Raw genomic sequence first — 17,210 nt, 5'->3', positions numbered from 1 at the left:
AAAGAACAGCAAAATAAATCCCTCTCCCCTCTGCCTCAAACAAGCAAACAGATACCTGGGCATATGATATTAAAACTGAAGAAAATAAGGACAAAAAAATAAATAAAAATAAACAACTTTAAAGCAGCCAAGGTGGGGGTTGGAAGGAAGACTCCGCCTGTAAAGAAACAATGGCAAGAATTACTCTTGGTATAAACCAAGTAAGCAAAAGAGATTGGAATACAATATTTAATTTGTTGAAAAGAAAAACTACCAAACTAAAATTCTACATTCAGTGAAATTATCCTTCATAAGGAAAGAGAAATAAACACTTTCTCAGACAAACAAAATCAAAGGGAATTCATTGCCATCTGATCTTCCCTATAAGAAATGGTAAAAGTTCTTCAAGAGTGAAAATTAGTATACCAGAAATGAATATAGCATTGTATGCCAGCTATACTTTGATTTTTTTAAAAAAAGAATCAAAATTATATAGGTTAGAAATTTAGATATACATAAAGAAAGGGAGACATCAGAGAATAAAGAAATCAAGGTAAAACAATTATTGTTATTTATTTTTAGTTGATGTAAAAGACAACTGTTTTATTAAATCAATAACAAAACATGTATCGGATGATTGTAACATATGGATAAGTGAAATGAATGACAATAATTTCACAAGAGACAGGAAGGAGAAATTGGGAATGTTCTATTATAAAATACCTATACTACATGTGAAACACTATAGCATTATTTGAAGATAGTTTTAGATTATTTAAAAAATACATATTGTAAACAATAGAGCAACCACCAAAAAGTTATGCAAAAAGTAAAAAAAAAAAAACCTGTGATGTCATAACTGGAGATCAAATGGAGGTAAAATGCTCAATTAAAACTAGAGAAGTTAAAAAAGGAGATTAGGGTGTGTCAAAGAACAGATTCAATAAACAGAAAAAAGTTACAAAGATTGTAGATTTTAATTCAAATGTACCAATAATCCCTTAAAATGTTAATGGTTTAAATATACCACTTAAAACATATCAGCTGGGATAAGAGCACACAAGCCAAAATATATACTCTCTGTAGGAAATTCACTCTTTTTAAAATTATTTAATTTTTTGAGTTACAGTTGACGTTCAATATTATTTTATATAAGCTTCAGGTGTACAGTGTAGTGGTTAAACATTTATATAATTTATGCAGTGATACCCCTGATTAGTCTGGTGCCCGCCTGACACTACACATAGTTGTTGCAACATTGTCAACTATATTCTCTGTGCTGCATTTTACATCCCTGTGACTATTTTGTAACTACCAATTTGTATTTCTCAATCCCTTCACCTTTTTCACTCAGCCCCCGAAACCCGCTCTCCTCTGGCAGGTTTGTTCTTCGTATCTATGAATCTATTTCTATTTATTTTGTTCTTTAGATTCCACAAGTGAGATCACAAGGTATTTTTCTTTCTCTGTTGGACATACGCCATTCAGCACAATATCTTGCTGCTGCAGATGGTAAGATTTCATTATTTTTTGTGTCTGAGTAAGATTCCTTTGTATATATGTACTACAATTTCTTTATCCAATCATCTATTGATGGGCACCCGCATTGCTTCTATATCTTAGCTATTGTATATAGTGCCGCAAGGAACATAGAGTGCATGTATCTTTTCAAATTAGTGTTTTGGATTTCTTTGAAAAATACCCAGAAATGGACTTGCTGGGTCATAAGGTAGTTAGTTCTATTTTTAATTTTTTGAGGAATCTCCATCTATATTATTTTCCATAGTGGCTACACCAATTTGCAATTCCATCAATGGTGAATGAGGGTTCTCTTTTCTCTGCATCTTCACCAGCACTTGCTGTTTGTTGATATATTGATGATAGCCTTCCTGACAGGTATGCGGTTATATCTCATGGTGGTTTTAATTTACATTTCTCTGATGATTAGTGACATTGATTGTCTTTTCATATGTCTGTTGGCCGTCTGTATGTCCTCTTTGGAGAAGAGTCTAGTCAGGCCCTCTGCCCATTTTTTAATTGGATTGCTTGTGTTTGTGTTTTTTTTGGTGTTGAGTTTATATGAGGGCTTTTTTTTAAAATAAATTTTGGACATTACCCCCTTATCAGATGTATCATTGGAGAATGTGTTCTTTCATTCATAGACTATCTTTTTGTCTTGTTGGTGGATTCTGGTTTCTTTTGCTGTGCAAAAACTTTTTTAGTTTGATGTAGTCCCATTTTCTTTTCCTTTGGTTTCCATTACCCATAAAGATATATCAGAAAAATATCACTAAGAGGAATGTCAGAGAGTTTACTACCTGTTTTCTTCTAGGAGTTTTATAGTTTGGGGTCTTACATTTAAGTCTTTAATCCATTTTGAGTTTATTCTTGTATATGGTGTAAGAAGGTGGTCCAGTACCTTTTTTTTGCATGCATCTGTCCAGTTTTCCCAACACCATTTATTGAATAGATTTTCTTTACCTCACTGTATGTTCTTGCCTTCTTTGTCATAGATTAAATGACCTTAGAGGCATAGGTTTATTTCTGGGCTCTCTGTTCTGTTCCATTGACCTATATGTCTGTTTTTATGTCACTGCCATGCTTTTTTGATTAGTATTGCTTTATTGTGTAGTTTGATATCAGGCTGCATGATACCTCCAATTTTGTTCTTCATCTCAAGATTGCTGTGGCTATTCAGAATCTTTTGTGGTTTCATATAAATTTTAAGATAATTTGCCCTATTTCTATGAAAAATGACATTAGAATTTTGATAGGGATTGCATTGAATCCATAGATTGCTTTGGGTAGTATGGACATTTTAATGGTGTTAATTCTTCCTATCCATGAGCATGGTATATGCTTCCATTTATTTGTATCTTCAATTTCTTTCTTCAATGTCTTACATTTTTCTGAGAACAGGTCTTTTACCTCCGTGGTTAAATTTATTCCTAGATATTTTATTTTTTGTAATGTAATTGCAAATGAGATTGTTTTCTTAAGTTCTTTTTCAGACATTCATTTTTAGTATATAAAAATGCATCTGATTTTTGAATATTAATTTTGTATCCTGCTACTTTGATAAATTTATTTATCAGTTCTAATTGTGTTTTGGTGGGATTTTTTTGGGTTCTCTCTATATATGTCATCTGCAAATAATGGTAGTTTTACTTCTTCCATTCCAATTTGAATGCCTTCTGTTTCTTTTTATTGTCTGATTTCTGTGGCTAAACTTCCAATACTACGTTGAATAAAAGTGGGGAAAGTGGATGTCCTGTCTTGTTCCTGATCTTCAAGAGAATGCTTTCAGCTTTTCGCCTGTTGAGAATGTGGTTAGTTGTGAGTTTGCTGTAAATGGACCTTATTATATTGAAGTATATTCTATTTCCACTTTGCTGAATTTCTATCATAAATAGATATCAGATTATGCCAAACACTTTTTCTGCATCTATTGGTATGATCATATGATTTTTATCTTTTTTTATCACGTTAATTGATATGCAGATATTGAAATAATCTTGCAGCCCAGGAATGAATCCCACTTGATCATGGTGTATGATCTTTTTAGGGTATTGCTGTATTCAGTTTACTAATATTTTGTTTAGGATCTTTGCATCTGTGTTCATCAGCAATATCAGCCAATAATTTTCTATTTTGAAATGTGTTTGTCTGGTTTTGAAATTAGGGTGGCCTCATCAAACAAGCTTGGGATCTTTCCCTCTTCTTGAATTTTTGGAATAGTTTGAGAAAGATAGGTTGTTAATTTTTCTTTGAATGTTTGGTAAAATTCACCTGTAAAAGCATCCAGTCGAAGACTTTTGTTTGTTGAGAGTTTTTTGATCACTGATTCAATTTAATTAGTAGTAATTGGTCAGTTCAGATTTTCTGTTTCTTCTTACTTCAGTGTTATTGGAAGATTGTATGTTTCTAGGAATTTATTCATTTCTTCTAGATTGTTCACTTTGTTGACACACAATTTTTTGTAATATTTTTATTAAATTTATTGGGGTGACATTAGTGACTAAAATTACATAGGTTTCACGTATACATTTCTATAATACATGCATTGTGGGTTCACACCCAGAGTCATTTCTCCTTCCATTACCATATATTGACCCACTTTGCACTCTTCTACAATCCCCAACCCCCTTACCCTCTGGTAATCACTAAACTGTTGTTTGCGTCTAAGAGTTTTGTTTCTCTGTTTGTCTTGTAACTTTGTTGCTTTCAGTTTTATATCTCACATATGAGTGAAGTCATGTTTCTTGACTTTTTGTGTCTGATTTATTTCACTGAGCATGATAACCTCAAGATCCATCCATGTTGTCACAAATGGCAGTATTTCATCTTTTCTAATGACAGAGTAGTATTCCACTGTGTATGCATACCTCATCTTGTTTATCCAATCATCTATTGAAGGACACTTTGGTTGTTTTCATGTCTTGGCCACCGTAAATAATGTTTCAGTGGACATAAGGGTACATATATCTTTACAGATAAATGTTTTCAGATTTTTGGGGTAGATGCCCAGTAGATGGATTGCTGGGTTGTATGGTAATTCTATTCTTAATTTTTTGAGGGACCTTAATACTGTTTTCCATAGTGGCTGTACCAATTTACATTCCCACCAGCAGTGTGTGAGGATTCCTTTTAGTCCACAACCTCTCCAACAGTTGTTATTACTTGTCTTGTTTATAATATGCATTCTAACAGGTGTAAGGTGAAATCTCATTGTGTTTTTGATTTGCATTTCCCTAATAGGTAGTGAAGCTGAACATTTTTTTCATGTATCTGTTGGCCGTTTGCATGGCTTCCTGGAAGAAGTATCTGTTCAGGTCCTCTGCCCATTTTTTAATTAAACTGTTTTTTTGTTGTTGAGTTGTACATGCTCCTTATATATTTTGGATATTAGCGCCTTAACAGAGGCTTTGTTTGCAAATATCTTCTCCCATTCAGTTGATTACCTCTTTGTTTTATTTATGGTTTCTTTTGCTCTGCAGAAGCCTTTTAGTTTGACATAGTCCCATGCATTTATTTTTGCTTTTACTTCCCTTGCCTTTGAGGTCAAATTCATAAAATCTTTCTTGAATCCATGGTCCATAAGTTTAGTACCTATGCTTTCTTTTATGCAGTTTATTGTTTCAGCTATTATGTTTGTGTCTGTTATACATTTTGAGTTAATTTTGCTATATGGTGACAGATAGCCATTTATTTTCATATTTTTGCATATGGCTTTCCAATTTTCCCAACACCATTTATTAAAGAGGCTTTCTTTTTCTTCATTGTATGTTTTTGGTTTCTTTGTTGAAAATTATCTGCCCGTGTGTGTGTGCGCGCACACACACACACACACACACACACACATATGGGTTTATTTCTGGATTTTCAGTTCTATTCCATTGGTCTGTGTGTCTGTTTTTCTGCCAGTACCATGCTACTTTAATTATTGTAGCTTTGTAATGTAAATTAAAGTCATGGAGTGTGAGACCTCCAGTCCTGTTTTTTTATCATAAGGATCGCTTCGGATATTTGGGGTCTTTTATGATTTCATACAAATCTGATATTTTTGTTCTATTTATTGAAAAAAATGCCATTGGGATTTTGATGGGGATTACATTAAATCTGAGTATTACTTTGGGTAATATGGCCGTTTTAACTATGGTGATTCTTCCAATTCATGAACATGGAATATCTTGCCATTTCTTTGTGTCTTTCTCAGTTTCTTTTAAGAATGTCCTATAATTTTCAGAGTATAGGTCCTTCACATCCTTTAAGTTTATTCCTAGGTATTTATTCTTGTCCATCTTTGTTCTCATTACCTTTCTTAACCTGAAGTTTGTTTCATCACATATAAGTATGACTATATCTGATTTTCTTTGGATTCCATTTGTTCGGAGTAGTACTACTTTCCAACCTTTCACTTTGAATCTATATTTGTCTTTGTAGCTGCAATATGTCTCTTGGAGGCAGTGTATGTTTGGGTATTGTGTTTTGATCCAATCTGTTCACTCTGTGCCTTTTTATTGGTGAGTTCAGTCCATTTACATTTAACGTAATTATTGGTATATGAGGAATTCCTACAGTGATTTTATCTTTTGTTTTCAGGTAGCTGAGTGCCTCCATTATTTTTTTGCCTCTTTGTTCTTGTCTGTTATTTTATTGTGGTAGTACTCTATGATTTTTCCCCTTGTTTCCTCTTTTTTTAATGTTATATGTCTCAGTCCTAGATTTTTACCATTAAGTTTATGTAAAAGAAAGTTTCATATATGCAGTAGTCCTTTTTCTTCAGCATGTTTCTTATTTTCATTACCATTTGCAAATTCAGAGCTTTACTCTGTCCCTTTTATGTATTTATTGTCACAAAATATCCCTATTTATGCTGAGTTGATTTCTGAGTTGCAGGAGAGCATATTGTCTTTTTCTTCTATTTCCCCCCTTTTTAATGTTTTTATCTTCTTTACCCTTTTTATTACATTTAAGTGTATATTCTGTGTAGGAGTTGCCATTTCCTGCTTCTGTCTGACTGTTAGTAATCTTCCTCATGATTTTGTATTCTTTTGACTTTTTTGTTTCAGGTTGAATAACCTCCTTCAGTATTTTCTGTAATGGAGGCCATGTGGTGGAATATTCCCTCCACTTCTGTATGTCTGGAAAGATCTTTATTCCTCCATATCTAAAGGATAACTTTGCTGGATATATTATTCTTGTCTGCTGATTCTCTCTTTCAGTAGTTTGAATATTTGATTCCAACTCCTTCCTGGCTTGTAGAGTTTCTTCTGAAAAGTCTGATGATAGTCTGATGGGCTTTCTTTTATGGGTTACCATCTTCTTTTCCCTGGCTGCCTTGAGAATTCTTTCTTTGTCATTAATTTTTGACAACTTCAGCATAATGTGTCTTGGAGAAAGCCTGTCGGGATTGGGGAAATTAGGTGTTCTGTTTGCTTCCTGGATTTGAGGATCCAGTTCTTTCCCCAAGTCTGGGAAGTTCTCATTGACTATTTGTTTGAATATACTCTCTTTTCTTTCTCCCTTTCTTCCCCTTCTGGTATATCCATTATTGTTAAGTTGCTCTTTCTGATGGAGTCAGAAATTTCTTGTGGAGTTCTTTCATTTCTCTTAAACTCTCAAGTCTCTCCCCTTTTCCATCTGTGTCATTTCCAGATTTCTATCTTCGCTATCACTAATTCTTTCCTCCATCTGGTCACTTCTATTACCTAAGCTGGCTATTTCATTCTTTATTTCTTTTATTTAGTTCTTCATCTCCAATATTTCTATTTGGTGCTTTTTTTAAATTTCAATCTCTTTTGTACAATGTTCATTTTGTTCTTTGATTGTGTTTCTTAAGTCACATATTTCCATATCTTTAAGTTTACTTTTCCAGAGAGTTTTCATTTTCTTTCTGAATTGCCTTGATGCCTTGGTTGCTCATGACAATTAATGAATTATTATTTCTCTTCCTGGGCATCTACCTGAATGTGTTCTGAAACAGGATGATTCAAAGAGGTCTTTCTTTTGCTTTCCAGTAGGTGTCACTGGAATGTTTTATTTTCTCTCATGCTGCAATGTTTTATTTTCTCTTGTGCTGTTCCAGCTTCTCGTGCAATGGGAGGTTTTCTGGGAGATGGACTTCTCCTCTGTGATCAGGTCGCTTGAGTCTTGGGGCACTCCGCATAGGAAGATGTGGTGGGAAATGGGGTTCTGAGCCTCTGAAACCCCAATGCTGCCCCTGAAACCTGAAGCAGAGCTTTTGTATCTGAGCAGTCCTGGTTGCTCTCACAGGGATCTGACCGGAAAGGTGGGGTTGCATTTCCTGTGAGAGGCAGCTGGTGTGTTTTTGGCTCAGAGCAATGGCGAGTTCCAGCCCACAGCTGTCTCACACCTACAGCTCCTTCCCTGTCACCCGAATTAGCTGCATTGTGTGGCTGCTGCTGGGAGACTGTCTCTCCAGTTCTCAGGACTGTAGATATTCTGCTGTTTTATCCAACACTTCTACAGCTTCTTCTGGAGCCTAGTTCTAACACTGGGGGTGAGGGGGATTTGAGCTCTGTGGGTGGGGGTAGTTGGCCAGACTCTCCGTGTTTGTTTTCTGTTTTCTGCCTTGCAGTGAGGGCTTGAACCACAGTTCTCATCCTTCTGTATGTGATCTTTGCTCTGAGGCCTCTGCTCCAAATGCTGGGGTTAGCTGTATTATATGCTGATCCCTCAGGCAGGACCATGAGCCACAGAAAGCGCACCTGCAGCCTGAATCCTCCCCTCTCCTGAGATTGTAGTGAGATCCAGGCTGCATCCTGTGGACCGTGTCTCTGCATTTCCCCTTTCCCTCCTCCCTTGCTCATTTGTTTTGCTCACCTTCAGATGATTCGACGTGCGGATCTCTCGTGTGTGTGTGTGTGTGTGTGTGTGTGTGTGTGTGTGTTGTGTGTTTTGTAGGGTAACATTTACTGAATTATAGCTGTTCATTTTTTTTTTTTGACTTCTAAGGGAGAGTTCAAGGAACACTCCTCATGCAACCAGGTTTCTGACGTCACTCCCTTGTGTCTCTTACAAGGTCATTTGTCTTTGGACTTAGGTTTCACCTGGATGTTTCAGGATGAGCTCATCTTGAGTTCCACGATTTAATTACATATGAAAGACCTTTTTTTTCCCGCAAATAATGGCACATTCACAGGTTCTATACTATAGGCATAACTTACTATATATACTATATTACTATACTATAGGCATGAACTTACTATAGCATATAACAACAGAGCATTAAAATACGTGAAGCAAAACTGATAGGACTGAAAATGAAGAATATATATTATTATAGTTATAAAGTTCAACCTCTCTTTATCAGTAATTAGTAGTGAAACAGGCAGAAAAACAGAAGGAATATAAATGACCTAATAGCATTGTAAATCAACTGAGAAATAATCTTAGTTAGAGGGTTCTACAGAGACATGACAACTGAATGTGGTATCCTTATAGGATTTTTGAACACAAAAAGGACATTAGTAAAACCTTACAAAATATGAATAAACTATGTACTTTAGTTAATAATAAGAAAAGTAGTTCATTACTTTTTTAATGTGCATGTTAATGTAAGATGCTAACAATAGTGTAAACTTGGTTCAAGTATACAGGAACCCTCTGTACTATCTTTAAAACTTTTCTGTAAATCTAAAACTAAAATGTTTAACTGAAATTTTTATATTGCCTTATCATAATAATAAACATAAACTCTCATTAAAAAATGGGAACTTATTATCCTTTGTTGTAACCTATACAGTGATTGAAAAGTAGTAACATATTTGAGTTTCAATGCTTGTATATGAAGCACATACAATCCAGTTTGCCATAGTCCCTATCATTTCTCATTACCTTAAATGTAGTCTCTTTTACACATTTATGTTACTTATCCAGTTTCTTTAAGTATGTGAGCTTACCATTGATGGTATAAGATTTATAACAGCCTAGAAATAATTTTGTAATGATCACTAAAATATTGTCATATAAAATATTTTAATTTGAAACTTTAAGAATGGACAAGGAGAATTGAATGAGAGTCTCTGTTTTAAATTAGCCCACCAAAGCATTTCCACCAGATAACATGGTGTATTGATATCTGAAAAGGCCTTTCAGATCCTAGCATGTAGTAATAATTCAAAAACTGCTTTCTGGCTTTTAATTCTGATGGAGAGTAACCCTAGCATGGGTTAGGGAATGCAGAATTGGGGGAAGAAAGAACTGAACCTGTGGAAGAAACAGCTGAGGAAATTGAATGTACAGAGTATTTTTGATAAGAAGGAGTTGTTAAGTTCTGCTAGCACAGATTTGTGAAATATTTGCAATGTAATTGTTATCACTTTTTGTATCACCTAGAAAACATTGAGAATAATGACATTAACAACAAAAGTTTCATAAAACATTTAACTGGTTTAACTTTGGGGACAGACCTAACTAGCATATTTTAGGGATGTCCGTATAGATTCTGGCTTCATCCCAGAAACTGGCAGTTTTCTGTACATGTTGCCATGGGTACAGATGTCAGATTGCATAACTGTTCTATTTTGAAATGTATTTCTCTCTATATATACCCTACTACAATTCTTTGTTAAATGAAAATAATAGACCGCTGGAAGCCACTTACATTGGATATCTCTCTCTATTTTATTAAATTTTTCATTAACTTATTTGAGACTGTATGTAAATGAATAACAACATTTAATGCCTACTAATGAGGATTTAAAAGAAACTATTTAATTTTTTAACTCAATGTATATATTTTCTTCATAAAATAACACAAAATTATTATGTATCTGAACATTACCCCCCCGCCCCAAATTCTCTATAATCCATGCATGACCTTGACTCTTTTCTCTATTGTTGGAAAGAAACTAATATATTTTTTAATGCAACTTGAGCAATAATGGAAGGAAAAAAAGAGCTCTCTACATGTGTGAGTCACAGGTCAAACTTTATTCAAAATCTCCAAAGAGATCTTCCTCCGTCCAAGTCCTTCAAAGTGTTGAAAGGGGAAATTCAGTAGAGATCCTGTTTAGCTGTAAGGCAGTCCAAACCAACAAATCCTAACCCTGCTATTACTTCCTTCCTTGCTTTCTTCTTTTCTGGAATTTCACTAGTCCTGTCCATATTAAAGTGGACTGATTTCTCTGAGACCTAGGAGAAACAGGAAATAAAAAAAATAAATAAAAAAAAAGATTTGCCAATAAACAAGAAAACAGTGCTTTTCTAGGTGCAAACAGTCATGTAAATAACTAATTACTCATATAAGTATAATGTGATAGAATAAGTTTTCTAACATCAGTCTGTGGGAACCTGGAGGAGGAAATGGTTAATTACATAGGTAAATGGAATAGATATTAAGAAAACCACTATAGAAAAAAAAAAGGTTGGAATTGGTTTAGAATTGTAAATAAGAATGGCATATTAGAAGTGAGAAGGATGACATGTCAGGCTCACAGAAGAACTTGAGTAAAACACAGAGCTGAAAACAATATCTAACTGTGTTTGGGGAACAGAAGTCCATTCAATGTGGTTGGAATATGGTTTATGTGGAATAATAAAATAGGAGGTCTAACTGCTGAAAATTCTGAGGGCAGTGCTATTGCCTAATCCAGAAAGTAAGTCAAACAAATAATTACTTACTTTTATTCCAAGTCAAGACACACAGAATAAAAAGTTTAATAACATACCATTCTTGTATTGAAGATTTTACAATCTAATGGGTTGTACAAAGAAATGACAGTTTCAATGCCGTAGGATATTTTATGATTGACTTAGTCACTCCATTCTGGGTTGAAGTTTAGAAGATCAACTAAGATGCTGTTTTCTGAACCTGGATATTGGGATTGTGAAGTAGTTGTGGTAAGAGACATAGATTAAAGAAGTTGCTCAGTATGAAATATGACCAGATGTGTCCTGCCCCCCTCACTGACTGCTATGCTTGTCTCTCTCTATTGAAGTCAGGAGGGGGTTTTTGGCCTCCATGTGCTCTGAATAAATCAGATAGAGATTCAGATCACTAGTTTCACAAATCACCTTTGGCGAATCTGAATGTCTGGGCAGCTCAAGACCACTACCGCCTCTCCTCTCCAACATACATTCCTCACTTCTCCCATCTGCATTGGGAACAACACAACAAATTCACTCTTTTAGCCTAGTTTATAGCAGTTACCACTGGGAAGCCTTGACATACAGGTCATGCCCCATCCAGGTCTGTAAACTCTCCTGTAGTACACTTATCTTCTTTTCCTACTTTGTTTTTCTCTGTGGCTTTTAATCCTTAGCTGATAGTCTGCATCTTTTCTTTCTTGAATGTCTCACTCCCTCAACCATAATGTGCTCATTAGGTAACCAGTGTGGAAATTTGTTCATTTTTCCCCACTTCTATAGCCCCAAAGTAGCCATATGATAGTCCAGGGCACATATTAGGAAATCAATAGTATATTTTCAAAGGACGAAATGATTGAAAAAAATAAAAATATTTAAGGGTAATTAAAAATAGCTTACATTTCTGAAGAATGGTAGTTTATATGAAGAATACAGAATATAAGAAAAGTTGCTGGTTTGGGACAAAATCTGATATTTAGCTTTGGACATATTGATTTGTAGGAGGCATCGTCAACTCTTTGTTTTAGAGAGTGGGAATTTTGGCTTTGGAATCCTAAGGAAATATCAGAACTGTAAAAATAGCCCCAGAAGAAGAGGTCTTCACTCAATATTTAAACAAAAGAGCACTTTTTATTTTTTATTTTTTTATTTTATTTTTTTTGAGAAACATGGTCTTTAATCTTGGCTATCATTTCCCTTCCTAACAGAAATATAAGCAGAATTCTCAGTGATCAACTTACTGACTCCTGCCTGCTCTATAGGAACATTAGGCATCATATATACACAGAATTGCTTGCATTCAATTTTTTTAAACATTTTTCAAAAGTGGGGTTAATGAGTCCTCTTTGGCAAGGCATTTATATCAGTGGCCTCGGTGTCCGTTAATAGTTGTAAGGAGTGTGAAATGTCCTTCACCTTCTGTAGCAAAAAACGTCTATTCTCAGTAGACCTTTGCAGTCTGCATGTCTGGAAGGAGAAAGCCACTAACAATGTCTGGGCTTTGTCGACATGCCTAAAAGAAACATGTTCAAAGGCAATTGTGATAATGGAAAGGGACAGAAGCCGTTCCTCTGTCTTGCCTCTGTCGGCTCTGTGGGTGGGACTCCAGGCTTCCCCTTAATTTATGTGAAGCTGTATCAACTCTACAAAATGCAAAGTGAAATAAGGAAAGGACACATTGTTTTCAATTTCAAATTCAATAATTTTAACTCAAGGTAATTTCTAACCCATTTCATCCAAATGAATGTTAATGAGCTGAGTTCTCTGATGATTGTACCATGTTTCCCCGAAAATAAGACACAGCCGGACCATCAGCTCTAATGCGTCTTTTGGAGCAAAAATTAATATAAGACGCGGTCTTATATTATTTAAGACCCGGTATTATATTATATTATATTTATTATATCATATCATATCATATCATATATCATATCATATCATATCATACCATACCATACTATAGCATATTTTATTATATTATATACCTGGTCTTATATTATATTAAAGTAAGACCAGGTCTTATATTAATTTTTGCTCCAAAGGACGTATGCGAGCTGATGGTCTGGCTAGGTCTTGTTTTCAGGGAAACATGGGTATTAGAAAATTAAATTTAAAAAGCACACATACACACACATACACAACTTTTGGAAGAAAAACTAAAGTGTTTTATAAAAGAATTATGAGTATACATTTATGTTTTCTTAATAAAAATATTGAAAGAGTCAAGTGGCAGAAGTAGAAAGAATAGAAAGAGTGCAACAATAGTGGCTGGGAACCTGAGCTTTACAGGGAAAGGACAATGATTAGGAGAACCAAGTCTCAGATATTTAACCATAAGTAAGACACAGAATCTCTTTTGCTGTAGACTCTTCTTCTGTGAAATGGGAATCATCACACATGGAGTCCTCTTGAGGATTAAATGAGATAATATAAGTAGAGTGTCACATTTTCTGGAGTTGGGAGGAACTCAGTGTATGGTCATTTTTAATGGAGACAGGTAGAGACTCTGGAGTTGTAAGAAATGGAATTTCCTAATTTGATGTTATTCAAAGTAAAAGCTATGATTTCCTCGGCCATCTGAGTGATTTTTCAACCTTAGGTTAGGAAAAAGATGTATAACAAGAGGCAAGTTCTTATCTTTCTTATTTACCTACAACATGCTGTTATTAACAAAGGGTTCTTGGGAGCTGCAAGTGAGATTTCAGCAGCCTCCAAATGTCAGGAATGTAGAAAGAAACATCGTATTAATTTATTTCAGGCAATAATACTATTTCTAGAGTGTTGGGCAGAAGAAGCAGGTATAATTGTTTCAGGTGATCTATAAATTCCTGGTAGAAAGGATGGGGAATCTTGTGAATCAGTGCAAGTCTTTGCTGGTAGATTTGGAGACAGTTATTTTTGAAGCGCACTTGTAAATTAGTCCTACAAAAAACTTAGAACAAAACATACAGACGTCAGAGAAAGAACAAAGATCGGTATTGGTGCTCCTTGAATCTAGCTATTTCTGTGTCACCTGAGAATGCTTTTATTGACCTCAGACAATAGGATGGACTGGACCAGTGGCCAGGAACTGAATTGCAGTAACAGGTTGATGGAAGCAGCAAATCATATGGTCGTTGGCTTTGAAATCATACTGTGTTCTAAACTACCCATCACTTGCTAGCTGTGGGACTAGGCTCAGGTTACTTAATTTTTCAGTCTCACATTCCTCTTTTGGATAATGAGGATGATAATGTACTTATTTCATAGGATTCCTGAGAAGATTCCATGAACTATTTCATATAAAGCAAAGCATATTACCTAGCACAAAATAGCAGATTATTAAATGTTAGTGGCTGTTATTATGCAAATAAATTGTATTTAATACTTTTCTTTATAAAAAATAAAGAAGACACAGAGCTGAGCAGCTAATACACATCTCAGATTCCCAATCATATTTAAGGAAAGGTTGCTTTAATACTTACCTATTTCCTTTTTAACATTCTTTTTTAGTTCAAAGATTTTCATCTATATAGACAAAAATTTGTAGAGAAGTATTGATGTTGGGAGATTATATAAAATATTTAGTGAAGCCATTTCAATGCCTTTCAGATTTATTGCAGTGAGGAGCGGTGGAAGTACATTTGCTAAAATCAAGTCACTTGTCCTGTGGCCCTGACAGCCTAAGTGAACACACAGAGGAGAAATGTGCTAGAGCTAAGAAGGGAGCTGGGAAGACACAGTCCCAACGGACTCCACCATACAACAGCATTTCACTGAATCTTTGATTAATTTGATGGAGCATTTCAGGTCACAAGCCTCAAATTGTACAAATGCGAATACTTCAACACCCTGAATCCTTTAAAAACACGTTCTGCCTCTCTGCACCAGATTTTAAAATAGTATTGCCAGCATTGTTATTTATAGACCCAATTCACATGGGATATAAACACATCTTTTGATACTGCTGAGCTCTTTGCCACTCCTGGTGATTTTCGCCCCCTCTCTTTAAATTTATTTGAAAGCATGGAATCTCTTTCATTCCCTCTGTCTCTCTCTGTCTCGCTACCTCTCTGTCTCATTTATTTATTTACATATATACAATATATATATGTAACAATACAATACATATAACAATACATATACATATTACAATATATATAACCTATGTATACATATATTGGTTAATTTTGTAACATAAAGGAAAACATATCTCAGTAATTGACTATGCAGTTGTGTGGTTTGTGGTATTTTCCCACATTAATACTCTCTTTATTGAAACAAATAATAGAAATTTTTCCTATTTTTTCCTGAGTTTGCTGTGTCTGAATCAAGATAAACAAATGTCATCAAATATAAAAATAAGAATGAATCATTCAAAAGCATCTGAGTTATTTTTCAACAAATGTCAAATGATTTGTGAATAACTTAGTGTTTATTATTGTGTAACAAAGCTAATGTGACATTAAAAAGCCCTGCTACCAGTTAAGAGGAAAGAAACAGAATTAATTTAAAGAGACACATGCAAAAGAATGAAACTAGACTGCTATTTGTCACCATACACAAAAATTAACTCAAAATGGGTCAGACCTCAACGTAAGACCGAAAACAATAAAATAATAGAAGAAAACATAGATTTCAAACTTATGGACCTTGGCCTTAGAGAGGATTTTATGAATTTGTCCTCAAAGTCAAGGGAAGTAAAAGCAAAAATAAATGAATGGAGCTATATCAAACTAAAAAGCTTCTGCATAGCAAAAGAAATGATCATCAAAACAAAAGGCAACCAACCAAATGGGAGAAGATATTTGCAAACAATCCCCCCCCAGTCAGGTACACATTTTCTTTACTCATTACTCTTCCCCTCCTTGTTTTTTTTTTTTTTTGTTGTTGTTGTTGTTGTTGTGTGTTTGTTTTGTTTTTTACACATTTTCCCTAGCTCTAAATCTTTATTTTTCCCCAGCTCTAATCTAGAAAACATTACCAACATTGAAATGGTAATTTGCACAGCCCTTTCACATAAGTAATATATACGTTTTTAAAATAAATTTCACCACTTTGAAAGGACATATAAAAGAAGTGCTGAGCACCTGTATCCCATCTTATAGATTGAGAACCTTGGGGAAATTGTCCATTGGCAAAAGTCAATCAGGCACTAAATAACAAAGCTACCTTCTAGTTCTCTGCTGTTTCCATATTCAGCCCTAGCTGCAGTATTTAGCAAAAGCAATATGTGAAATGCAGCAGCGATAATGTTAGATAACACCTGGCAGAAGGAACCCACCTATGGAACACCAGTCACATATAAAGGGTAGAAACTTCTCAGATACCTCACTTTACTGTCTCAGGTGAGTTATCATTTGATTTAGAATGCTATTTCCCACCTACAGGCCTGACTGATTTTTTTCTTGTCCTGTACAATGTAAAAGAGTTGCTCCCTTCTCTGGGATATCTTCTTTTCTGACCCTCCTGTTTCTAGGGAAGAGCTCTCTTCTCTGATTCCATAATATGTTTACCTCAGCATAGATTCAGCAATGTACTGCCATCAAGTTGAAGGTTTAGACTTGCGTATTGTTATGGCTTTATAATTTCACTGATCAGAATATCTCCTGGATGTACTGAATGAATGAAGAAAGGAAGGAAGGACTAACTAGATGGATGGATGCTCTTAAGTGTTTGACCAAGCGTATGTTTAATAATGTTTAAGACTGTGTGATGAGGATAACTCTCCACTTAGTAGTATCGGCCACAATACCCTTATTCTTGGAACACCCCTGTAGAGCCAGTCTGGATTATTAGCGGCAACAATATATGGTCTTAATGATATTAGGTTGATTTTTAATAAATGTTGACAACTAAATTGCATTATATGCAACTAAATATATATATGTAATATATATATAACATATATAATATATATCATGCACAATATATAGTATATATCATTTATAATATACAATATATGAAAATATGTTATATATTATATATTATATAATTATATATAATATGTGTAATATATATAAATATAAATATCTATATATAATATAATTTAGTTGTCAGTATTTATTAAAATTCAACCTAATATCATAACCTAATATGAGATATATTGTATATATATACCTCAAAATTATGTCCTGGTA

This window comes from Rhinolophus hipposideros (assembly GCF_964194185.1).
Source record: "Rhinolophus hipposideros genome assembly, chromosome: 10".
Classification (NCBI taxonomy): Eukaryota; Metazoa; Chordata; class Mammalia; order Chiroptera; family Rhinolophidae; genus Rhinolophus; species Rhinolophus hipposideros.
This window is presented reverse-complemented; position numbering follows the sequence as displayed.